This window comes from Miniopterus natalensis, chromosome 2, assembly GCF_054644295.1.
Source record: "Miniopterus natalensis isolate mMinNat1 chromosome 2, mMinNat1.hap1, whole genome shotgun sequence".
Classification (NCBI taxonomy): Eukaryota; Metazoa; Chordata; class Mammalia; order Chiroptera; family Miniopteridae; genus Miniopterus; species Miniopterus natalensis.
This window is the reverse complement of record NC_142082.1, coordinates 1,795,617-1,808,234: the sequence shown is the minus strand read 5'-3', so window position 1 is coordinate 1,808,234 and position 12,618 is coordinate 1,795,617. Positions and strand designations below refer to the sequence as shown.

Sequence of the window (12,618 nt, the reverse complement as noted above, 5' to 3'; positions counted from 1 at the left end):
TGAGAAGCTTCTTTACATTGAGACAAATGAAGAGACTTATCATTTGAATTTTGGAAAGTAATGAACTAAACCGATCAATAATTTATGCATGTCTTTCCATATTTCTATTTATTCTGTGTGAAGATTGCAGGAGCTCCTCTAATATGCAAACATCTAACTGCACTTCTCTCATGTTCTTTGAAGAATTATAAATGGTGCCCTGGCCGGGTGGCTCGGTTGGTTGTGCACTAAAGTGTTGTGGGTTCGATCTCTAATTGGGGCTCTTTTGGGAACAGTGGTCGAGGAGTTAGACAGCCTACCAGCTCCCCCGAATATGCATTTTTACAGTGAGATGTCTTTATTCCGTTCAGTAAAATGCCAGAACATTCAACACATGCCTGTAGTTAGGGACATGAAAAGTCAAATCTGTGTTACGTTCAGTCTCACCCACCCTTTGGTGCCTACCTTCCCGCAGAGCTCGGTTGCTGAGTGCACTAGATCAAAATGTCCAGGCAACCATCTTTAGGAAAAAAATGAAATACCGTTTTAGGGACCTAATCAATTTTAGAAATATCAATACAATATATTCCTTCTAAAAATGTATTTATTTTTCTGCAGCTGCTTTTAGAGCCGCCGCTGTGCCTGGGCACCGTCCTGGCTGAGTGGTTGGACCCGTTTCCCTGCCTGAGCTTGTGTCTTAGCGGGAGTTAGAGACCATAAACTGGCACGTGACACGAATGTGTTTCAGTATTTTAGTGTCATTTTAAAAAGGAAAACGCAGAGCAGGATAAGGAGGGGTGGTTGCATTTCCAGCGAGGCAGGTCATCTCTTTCAAAAACTGTTTAAACGAGACTTAAAAGGTTGCGTGCTTGGCGCGGCCGGTATCGGGGCATCAGCGTCCCGGGGAGAAGCCGCTGGCGGAACGGGGCTGCCCGCAGCTGTCTGGGGCAAGTGCTGGGGTTTTGATGTTTAGTGGCTGGAGAAGCTGGTGGGGCATTTCGGACAGGTCGACACGATAGCTGCGGTGCTGAGACCAGGCTGTGGCCTAAGGGGATGAGGGTAGGACACGGAATCCAGCTAGAGGCCTACAGCAGTGGGGCAGGCCAGTGGTGGTGACGCCTGGACCTGCATGGCCACAGTGAAGAAGGTGACAGCTGGTTCGTGTATCCCAAAGAATGAAGGAGATACCCTGACGGCATTATAAACCTTGAGTAACGCGGCCCTGAGAAGTCCTGCAGTGAGCAAACCAGTTATATTTTCCCTTAGCTTTGCTAAATATTTGGCCTTAGAATCCTTTCAAAAAATACATAACTTTCTCTCTCACATAGATGGTTCTCCCCCTCTCTCTAAAATCAATAAACATATCCTCGGGTGAGGGGGAAAAACGTGTAACCGTTATTTTGTGCACTCACGTTGCACAGAACGCATTTGGAAATGCTGTCATAGAAACCAAGACAAATGCGGAGCTAAGTGTGGCCCGGATTGTTCTGTAAAAGCCTGTTCCGTTTGATGTGAGATCTGCTGTATAACATCGCTCGGTAGTTTCAGCAAAACTTGCAATTAGGATTTCACCATTTTCTCAATTTTAATTTTGTGATTCTCCCAAAACCTAAGGAAGCAAAGTGCAGCTCTTCATATTTTCTTCTAAGAATATTCTTTTCTCTTTATTGGGTGAATGAAAAGTCAATAAATTATCTACTTTCTTTGACTAAAGGACATGCATTTTTCAGATACTTGTCAAGAGCACCGGGTATTTTTTCCTGCATGACAGCTCTGCTTATTTCACTCCTGGTTTTAAAAAGGGGATAATTACTGATGGCTTATAAAGAGTTTCATTTATTTATTGAGTCACTAAATCTAATTAGGTCTATTCTTCTTGAAAACTCCATGGTAACTCACAAAAAGAGGAGACTGATTCACACAGATCCCATCCTCGGATAGCTGATTATTACTGTACCAGAGCTCCGAGCCCGGCCTCGCTCAAGAAGCTGTCAGAATGTCTATTCATTGCAAGTTTATAAATTAACTATGGGAATATTTCTGGCTGTGGCGCGCTTGGTCTGAAAGACTTGGTATCTTCAATATCTATTGCATTTTCCCCTTAATACTTTTAGCTCTCATATACCTTTATTAGAGATTCACATCTTTTAAAAAAGCTCATCAGTCAGCAAATCCATTAATTGTGGTTTTAAAATAGATGGACCAGGACCAACCATTTAACCTCTAAATTGGCAGTGATGGTGGGAAATGTTTCCAAAAAATTACATTAGTATTGATGCGTCAAATATGTGGACTTTGGTTGAACCTGGTTTTCTGATCTCATAACGAATATATTGACTTTTTATGGACAATATAAATAGCATAATATAGAAACCGAATGTGTTAAACACAGATCAAAAGAAAATCTTGGTTTTTCAGGAGCATAGATTTTAAGTAAGTACCTGAAGGACCTCATAGAATCCCAGAGATCCCTTTTTCTATGGATTAAGAAATACAAGTACTCACAGGTTTATAATATCAAATGAATGTGCTAAAGATTCCTTCTCTTCAACGTCGTGACTGTACCATCTGTTGACATCCCAATTGTGGAAAAATAGCATCTTCCTAAGGAGAGAGAAGCAGAGGAGCGCTCCACGTGACTGAGCTCCTGCCACACACCCGCTTCAGCGACGCCACGCACGTGAATCCGCCAGTTGCTCAGGCCCGTTTGTCCGGTGTGTTTGCTTATAAGTTTTACATTTAGCATAATGAGCCCTTCGAGCGAAGGGGAAGGGGAAGGGGAAGGGGGAGGGGGAGGGGGAGGGGAAGGGAAGGGCAAGTTGGATAATCCTAATAGAGCAATTACTTTTCATATGCTTCTGTTACTTTTACCCCTAGAAAGCCAAACATGATTTATTTCTTCAGTGAATTTTAATCCACATGAGGATCTTTTACAAGATTATTTTTTAATCTTTTAAAAAGACACCAACCTCACACCCATTTCTCATGTAAAACACGAGAAACGTTGAGAAAAAGTAGTGATCTCTATTCCGTATTTTTATTTCCTGAAATTATTGCAGGAGCTCTGGGAAGAAGCAAAAGGTAACTGTTCTATGAGATTCTTGACCAGGGCAACGTTGGATTTGTGAATAATTCCCCTTAAAATATCAATTTTTAGTGAACACAAAATTTATCCTTTGCAGCCAATGCTTTTTCCTTGTGTGAGAATCACAGGGGCTCTGAGCGTTGTTGGGGGCAGGAATTTCTGGTCTTCCTCCAGACCCCAGACGGCAATGTGGGACCCGTCTACACAGCGGGCAGGATGCCTGCCAAGGCCTCGGCTCTCGGTCAGGGGCCTCGGCTGTGACGAAGGGCCTGTGTACGCAGTTACCAGATTTCATTCACGTGTGCTTTTCTTCTGTATTCTGTTTCCAAATTCATATTTCCAGCCTATTTGGCAACAGTTGTAAATTAATCTACGTTTCTTCTCCAAGTTAGAAGGATGTCTCACCTGTGTATCTTCCCAAAGTCCTCGCTGGCCAGGGCTCTGCGTTGCGGAGACAGATGCAGAGGGGGATTGGGCTCCCCAGGTGGCCGCGTCCGCCTTGAGTCACATGCCAATGGCTGTAGACGAAAGTGAGAGCCATGTTGGGGACCCCCATCCCACCTGGGGGAGACCCGTCCTCCTGGCTTGCGGGGGACAGCTGGGCGGAGCGCGTCTGAGTCAAGGTGAGTCTGCAGACAAGCCCGGCCTCCGCTCCTGCAGCGCTGGCTCTGCGCCCCCGGGGGGCCTTGGGTGCGCTGCGCTGGAGGTAACTGGCTGTCAACCTGAACACTTTGCTTTGCTCCAGTCTCACTTTTACTCCCATAGTTTTCTGCATTTATTCTATAACTTAGTTAATATAGACATTTTTTATATCATCATATCTTATGATAAGCAGCTACACCTTTATATTTGAAGTTAATGTTTATTTATTTGATTATGAGAATATATATGGTTTTACCCTTTAAATTAAAGCATGTTTAGTAGAAGTAACAAAGTCTGTGGAAGTGTCGAACAGCTTCATGAAGAAGACAGGGAGTGTGTCTTTCTTATGTGGGAGGAAGTGGTAGCTTTTTGTAGGCTGGTAACCAGGCCACTGTCCCCCGAATGGACAGAGCCCTGCTGGCTGTGGGTCCCCAGGACACGTCACAGGGCCAGCAGCCTGAGCACACAGCTCGGGGCAGCCTGACCCTGAGAGCCCGGACCCTTTCCTCCTGCGAGTAGACACGCAGCCGTGTTCCCGAGTTGACCCTGCGTCGGGATCACTGGCAGGGCTTGTAAATGGCAGCTCCTGCCTGTGTAGTTCTGATAAGTGCTTAACAACCGCTTTCTGGGGGGAAAGGCCCTGGTTTGCCGTGTCTGCCAAGTTCTCCCATGATGGCCAGTCTCAGGCCGCTCCCAGCGCCCCGTGAAATGGGCTTGGCAGAGACCTGGCGCTGTGGAATCTTCTAGCACACCTGCCACAGGGACACAGCAGCACCGGGCACCTCAAGACGAAATAGCCCAGTAATGCTAAAATGAGTGAGAAGTGAAAAGTTTTGAGTTTTACCTTTGGTTGCTTAATATAATTTATTTATTTATAATTTTATATAAGTTAGTTTTTGATAATTACTGTGTTTCACAAATGACGGGCACAGTTTCTGAAAATGCCCCTTCCTGGGAGTAGGTAGGAGCCACTTCATCCCAGAGGGGGCTCCATTCACAGCCTCAGAGACAGCGAGGCAGGGGGTTAGGGGGTGTAGGGGGTGCCAGCCCTTCTGGTCACTTCACTGGTGCTCCTGACCCTGCTGGTCCCAGGCCCACTGAGAGCCACCAACAGCCACAGCAGCTCAGAGAAGGGATGCTGGTGTTCTTTTCTGGCAGGGAAACCCAGAAAAATCAGACGGGACCTTGCTAAGAGAAGGGATGGTTAAAGAGGAAGGAAAGCCGTGTTTCACAATCGTCTCATCAGGTCCTCTGTAGTCAAGATTCTCTGAATTCCCTGAGTGATGGGCCAGTTTGTACAAACTTGTCAACTCCAAAAGCAAAAAGTAAGAATTTTCTCCTTAAAGCCAAATATGAAAAAACCAGAACTCTGTCCAGCACTAGTTACTGTCACAATTTCCATTACCCCCACGTGTCTCCTCATATCCCCGTAGTGCGAGTATAGTCCCCTAGGGCTTAGAGACAATGCTCGCAGGCGCCATTCACGGGAGTAAAAATCAGTGTGTTTGGCAGGATTTTGCTCCATAGTGCACCTTTCTTTTAAAATATATGCAAATTCTAAATAGGTAAAACGTGCTGACTTTAAAAAAAAAAAGGTAGTTTTATAAAAATAAAACAATTATGGATAAATTAAAGTTACTTTGTAATCTATTTTTTATGCAAAGTGAATGAATCCCATCATTTAAATCACGAAATGATGTCAACTCTCTCAGTTGCAGACAGTACCTGGAGTACTAACCAGAAACTGGCAGCTTCCATCAGAAAACAAACAAAGAAACCCCAAACCACAGTGGGATCTTTAGGTACAAATGGAAATGTCACCTTTTAAATTTTTTTGTAACGAGTTTCCTTTATTTAAAACCTGTTATTGGCACTTCTGTTATAACACCTACCACATCATATTGTAATTAGCGATTGTTGTTTAAAAATAAATCCATAAACTATGAGCTCCTTGAGGTTAGGGGACATGTGATATATTTTGTTTGTTTATTTTATTTTTTAGTGCCAACTAATAACTTGTTAATTGGCATTTGAACTGGGATAGGTAGGAATTCATGGAAGAAATAAGTGTATGAAATTGGGGAGGAAAACACACCCCGTGGTGTCTGTTCTCTCTGCCGAGGGAGGCGGGATAAAGGCCTCCTTTCCGCCGCAATCCTCGCAGCCTTGCAGGAGGCTCTGGTCTGAGCCGACGCTCAGAGGAGCTTTGTAACCATCAGGATCCTTGGCCCCGGCCCTGGGCAGCCTCATTCTCAAAGCCCAGGATGGCTCCTGGAGTTTGTATTGTAATACGAATCCCAGGTGATTCTCCGGATTCATATACCAGGTCATTCATCTACCAACTTTGGGAAATTACTGAAGATAGGTAGACATAGAGATTAGCGGAGGAACAGGTACCGACTTGCACTGAGATCTGAATATATAAAGACAAACTTAGCGTCATGTAAAAATATCGATAATGTGATTGATATTTAATCTGATTACATCAATGTATTTCCGTTAGTATTACCAGTTTTTTCTTCATTAAATTTTATGATGAGTTAGGAATTACTTGTCGCCAGCCCCCCACAGATGAAGACGAGGCCTTCTGGGGACTCACTCGCAGTTCATGGCTCAGCATCACGAGCCTATTGGCATCTTTACCTGCTGCTCCTGAGACGTTCACTTTGAATTTCCAGTAATAGTGCTAATGGTAGAGATGCCACCTGTCCGTCACGCTCGGCAGCATTTCAGAAAGATGCGTCATGGTTTGGTGTGTGTGATGGATCCCGACACGCAGAGCTCGGGTCTGAATGGGCACCGTGCTGCCTGAAAGGCTGACCTCGTCACCCAGCGAGAAGCACATTCAGAACACGGACTGGAGACCGTGCAGCCAAAGTCGTCAGGCGGCCGGAGCTTCCTCCTGTGCGGCCTGGGACCTTTGGAACATTCCTACCTTGAGAGTCGGATCCAGTCAGCTCTATACGGGCTGATATCCTTTGTGGATTCTGTTTGAATGGCTGTTTCCTTTGGGGACTGTAATTTTTTTAGCCTCAACAGAGCCCGTATTCTAATGGGCACTCCTGCCCGTGGGGTACGCAGAGCTGGGTGTGAGTGCAGGGATGCGGGTGAGAAGCACTGGTCTCCTTGCTCAGGGACTGTGCCTGCCCGGGTGCAGTGTTTGGGCTCCTGCAAACTGTATGAACCCCGTGGGCCATTCCCACCGGCCTGTGAGAGGGCAAAGCTCCGGCGCCTGCTGCGCGGGTGGGGGAAGGGTCAGGGCGCAGGGGAGACACTGAACGAACTTACTGATAACGCAGAGGGAGGGGATCTTGCACCGCGACCGCGGGCTGCTCACTTTCTACTAAATATAAAAAGCTCATAAAGCATTTCACGTCCCCAGACGTCTTTCACGGGTATTTACAGGCTTTTTTGGGCGGGTGTTTTTCAGCGCACGTTGAAGGGTCGTCTCACTTCTAGCACCAGCCCGGCTGGAACAATTAGCAATTAAGAGCCGAAAAGGCTCCAGGGACAGAAATGTGGTCATGAGGCCTGTTCTTCAGACACTGCACTTCGAGCAATTTTAGACGGAGACCGAAGTCGCCATCGGTGATGACACAGGACAGGACCGCACCCTGGACAAAGGGGTGACTGAGGAATACAGATGACCACAGACCAAGAGGGAGGCCGGCGTGCGATAGAAACAGGAGGCCACGGGAGCGAGGGGCCAGGTCCGAGCCGCGGGCGCCGGTTCAAGCCCCCTTCTGGGGAGGAATCCGCCCCGTCTTAGAGGAGCAGCGCCCGTGCAAAAACTCCCACAAGTAATAACCTTCGTCTGTTATTTGTATTTGTTAGAGCCACTTTTTAGGTTAAACTCTGTAGAGGCCCTTTCTCCATGAACGCTCTTGTTTTATCACTGAGTGTAGTAAACACGTGGGCTGTTTATCAGTCTCGGGGCCTGACGCGCGTGGGCCTTTGGTTGGCATCCCTGGGCCCGCTGGAGCCCCGAGGGCACAGCGGCTGGGTGAGCGGTGCCCAGGTGGCGACCGCAGGACTTGAGCTGCTCGCGCAGGGTCAGAGCGCAGGGCACCGTGTGGCCGCCTCTTTTTATTGCCACTGACCAAAGCAATCTCTACATTCTCTTTCCTGGAGTTTTTAGCTGATTTTTAAAATGACACGCTTTACCAAAAAAGTGATGCCATTTCCCTTTCATCAAGGCATGCGCTTCAGAGTAGGGGGAGTTTCACTAAAAAAAGGTACATGTTTATTTTTAAAACTAAGTTTGCTGAGTGGACCGAGGGTGATTGTTTTTATCTCTGCCCTTTCATTCGTGGGTGTTTCATTCTCAGTCGAGCTGAGCGGACGCGTCTACAGTTACCGACTTCTGAAACTTGCTTTTAGAAGCTGCATTGGCCTTGAGTTAACCGTCTGTTGGCTTAATTAAAAACTCTTTCATTGAAAGACAGCTGCACATGTCACTCATGTCAACCATTTACTCACAGGTCATAATTAACAATAAAATAATGGGAATATTTGGGTAAACTATCGATTTTGTGTTTTGAGATGATTTGGAAGATCATTAAATGCCACTTGGAATACGTTTGCACAAAGAGCTGTGACGACACCATTCTACCCCACAGTAGCCCGCGTCACGGAGCCCAGACGGACACGCACGTATTTTAATCCTGTGAAATCGTGAGTTCCCGCCTCTGGGTGCTTTGCTCTCATGATCCCTCAGGCCATTCTGCGTTAATCAGAATCTCCATGGTGAGAAAATAAAAATGTTTACGCTAGTTGTTTAAAATAATATATATTGTATATATGGTACAATAGTACTTTAAACAATGGGGAAAACCTGTGTCTTAATAGTCTGATATTAATTAATGCGGAATTCATGAGCCTTGCCCTGCGGATGTGTTGGCCATACTTCCACACTGACTTTAAAAAAACCAGTGTTTGAACTTTTTCTTCACCAAGGAAACAACAAACCCAAATTGTTTTCTAGGTAAATTTCACCAGATGTTGAAGGTAATGATGACGGCAATTTTATACAAACACTTCCAAAGAATTGAAAAAGAAATACCAATTTATAAGGTCAAGATAACTTTGATACCAAAACAGACACGGATAGCAGGAAGCGGGAGACCCCTCAGCCATCATCACCCTGACGGCGCCGCGAACTCCGGGGCAGAATTATTTACAAATCAGACGCACCGGGGAAGGAATAGGGCCGAGCGGAGCTAGTCCCCCGAATACAAGGGAGTTTACTATTAGAAAACTGTTGCCATTTACCACTTTTACAGATTAAAGTAGCGCACAAAAGTCATACAGTTATCCCAACAGAAGCAGAAATGGCCTTTGGTAAAATTGCACTTGTGCGGTGAAGACATTTGGTAAACCAGGAGCAGAGGGAAGCCTCCTTACAGTGATCAGCTGTATGGGGCTTGCTATATAAAGTATATCCAAAAGCGTGCCTACGAAATTCTACAGGAAACGTTATTCATAGCAGAAAAACGTGACATTTTTTAAAAAATGGAATAAATAAAATCTCCACCATCACCTTTTCTAAACCAGCTATGCTGCAGCTCCATCCCAGGGCCACGAGGAGATTTGAAACCACATGGAGAGCTTGGGGACTATAAACAAAGGAGTCAGACTATTTTTATTCTTAAATGACATAATCGCCTACGTTGATAATCCAAAAGGTTATACACTGATTATTAGAAACATAAGAGAGTTCAGCAAACAAGCTACAGATTTTATACATATATTTGTAATTCTGTACTTCAGCAGTAATTTTAAAACTGTAATTTAAAAAGGTACCATTTCTAATGACAATGAAACAAACTGCCAAAAATCTTATAGCACATTTACAAGACCAGTATTCAAAAGATTATGACTTTAGTGAAAGTCACTGAAAATCTAAATAAATGGAGGTATTGCCAGTGGTCTTTATTTGAACACTCAGTATGAAAATATATCAGTGTGCATCATTCCCTCATTAAGCCGCGGAAAACCTGTAATTAGTTTCCTCTGCATATGTTTGTTAATGCCAATTTACCTTGAAAATACTCATTTCCTCAAATTCATTCAAACATGTAAATTTTCCCAGTTTGCATTTATCACATAGGATTTTTCTCTCCAGATGTCTGTTCTGGTTACTCTAGTCTTTTTGTTTTCAGTAGTACATTTACTCAGTGTCACATTTTTTAACCTTTGATTTTTCTCTACATTTTAATTAATTAGTTGTCCATATTTATTTATTTGTGACTGGCATTTTTTTATTTTTTGTTAGTTTTGGAGAAATATATATAACATAGAGTTTATTGTCTTACCCATTTTCAAGTGTACAGTTTGGGAGCATTAAGTTCCTTCGGTTGCAACCATCACCACCGTCTGTCTCCAGAGCTTTTCATCTTGAAAACTGAAGCTCTATCCCCATTAGACAGCTCTCCATTTTTATCCCAGCCCCTGCGGACAACCATTCTTCTTTCTGTTTCTGTTAATTTGACTACTAAGTGGAATCATGTAGTACTTGTCTTTTGAGACTGGCTTATTTCACTTAGCACAGTGTCCTCAAGGTGTGTTGTGTCTGTCAGGATTCCCTTCCCATTTTTTTTTTTTTTTTTAATATTTATTTAAATATGTTTTTATTGATTTTTAGAGAGAGAGGAAAGGAGAGGGAGAGGGAGATAGAACCGGCTGCCTCCTGCACACCCCCTACTGGGGATCGAGCCCGAAATCTGGACATGTGTCCTGACCGAGAATTGAACCAGCAGCCTCTTGGTGCACATGGGTTGACTCTCAACCACTGAGCAACACTGACCGGGTATGATTTCCTTCCTTTTTAAAGATGAATACTATTCCATGTATTTCATTATATATTCATACAGGTTTTGTTTATCCATTCATCTGTAAGGGGTTGTTTGTGTTGCGTCTGCCTCTTGGCTATTGTGAAATACGTTGCTATGAACCTGGGTGTGCAAATATCGCTTCGTGATTCTGGCTTTGATTCTTTTTGGGTATATACCCACAAGTGGAATTCCTGGATCTTATGCTAATTCTATTTTTAATATTTTGAGGACTTGCCATACTATTTCCATAGCAGCTGCACCGTTTTACATTCCCAGGAGCAATGCAAACTTTTCCAGTGTCTGCACCTCCTCACGGAGTTCTTTCCTGCTTGTTTTGATGTCTCATTGTGGTTGTGATCGGCACCTCCCTAGTGATTAATGACGCTTAGTATCTTTTCACTTGCTTGTTGGCCATATCACATAACATTTTAATTAATCTTCCTATTTCTTTCTTGTATGTTAGTTTTGTCTTCTCAGCGGATGCAAACTCCTTTAAGTAACTGCTTCTAATTTTGAATCTCTGGTACATTCTTTAAGTTTTTCACCAGCTCTGTGAGGTATTCAGCTAGATAATGAAGATGTCAAAAATGGTGAACGTTGTATTTAAAAAACTTTGAATAAGAGAATTTCTGTACCATCTGATCATGCTGTTGTGTATTTGTTGGTGACCCTTATAACTTACCTCTGAAGTCGCTCACAGCTTGCTTTCTCTTGATCTCCTTTGCAAACTTTGCATTTACCTCTAATATCCTCATAGCATTGAACCTCCAAAGCTCTGTTAGGTCTTCCCTCTTTTCTAGAACCTCTTGGTTTTAAACTATCATGTCTACTAAGAATGACCAACTCTAGGACCCTAGATTTGTCTTTCATGAGACTTCCCAGTAATTCAGATACTTAGAACTCAACAGTATCAACTCTTCTATTCCCAAGGTCCCCATGTTGTCAAACCTTCACTCTGTTGGCTCCAACATTTTGACCTTATTGCTGTCACCTTAGTCTTCTTTCCTTGAGAAATAAAATAGCCACCAACTCTTGTTCATATTCCTTCCTTAATACATTTTCTTTTTCCACAATCAAGATCCTGGCCCAGTCCTCCATGACCTCAATTCTGTGTGCCTTTAAGACTCTCCAGCTAGTTCATCTATTTTTGGTTGTATCTTGGCTTTGATTTGCTCCAAATACTGCTGCTGCTAAATCTCTCTTCCTAAGGGATGGCTTTTATCATGTAATTTTCTTGAAGAACAACCTACTTGACTTTTTTTTGCCTATTGTATCAAGATGGATATCATCAAATATTTTAAGGGGTGACATATGGAACAGGTATGGGATATAGTCTTTAAAGTTCTAGGGATGATAACTTCATTAACATGGTAGAAATCACAGCCAATTTTTACTTGATATATGGAATATATATTTGTAATTATTAGAGATGTTTATAAATATAATTGGTTATAGAAAAGTGAAAAATTTCAAGCCAAGGGCTAACTGGTCTTGGAAAATATAGACCTAATGAAGAGCCTACTAAGTGAATAGACGTGGAATGAACCCTGTAGGATTCCTTCAAATTGTAAAATCTGTAGAGTCAGGCAAGGGCACCACTTGTTCCCGAACTCTTACCCTCATATCTCAAAAAGTCTCGACTTGGCCTTGCTCAAGGAAAGCCAAGCTCTGCGCAGAGTCCTGGGAGCCCTTTACTTTCTCTGGAAATGTCTTCATCCATCTGTCCCCACCCCGAATGCCCACCCACCATCCACACTGTTTCAATATTCAGACCTTTCCAAAGATTTTTCATGGAGTAGCTTGAACACAATGTGTTTTCTGTCTCTTGGAGTCCTCTAACACACATCGTCACCGCTTCACCTGTGCGACGGCCTCTAATGCCCTAGCTCGAGCACACGTGTCTGGCGTTTCTGCCTCGCTGTGTTTGTCCAGGTCAGTCACTGGCCCCTCTCTTTGTGTCAGCCCATCCCCATCCCAGGGAACCACAGTGCCCCCGAGGTGGGTATTTGATGGGTATATTGAGAGGTGTGGCAGAATACACATCGGAACATGACTTATTAGTCACTTGTTTGTTTGAGT

At 43.8% G+C, this 12,618-nt stretch overlaps 1 protein-coding gene across 1 annotated transcript in view; it reads left to right on the top strand.

Moving 5' to 3' along the window:
- LOC148093619 (CUB and sushi domain-containing protein 1-like) overlaps positions 1–12,618 on the top strand; it is a 379,865-nt gene that overhangs the window by 28,031 nt on the left and 339,216 nt on the right. The window lies entirely within an intron of this gene.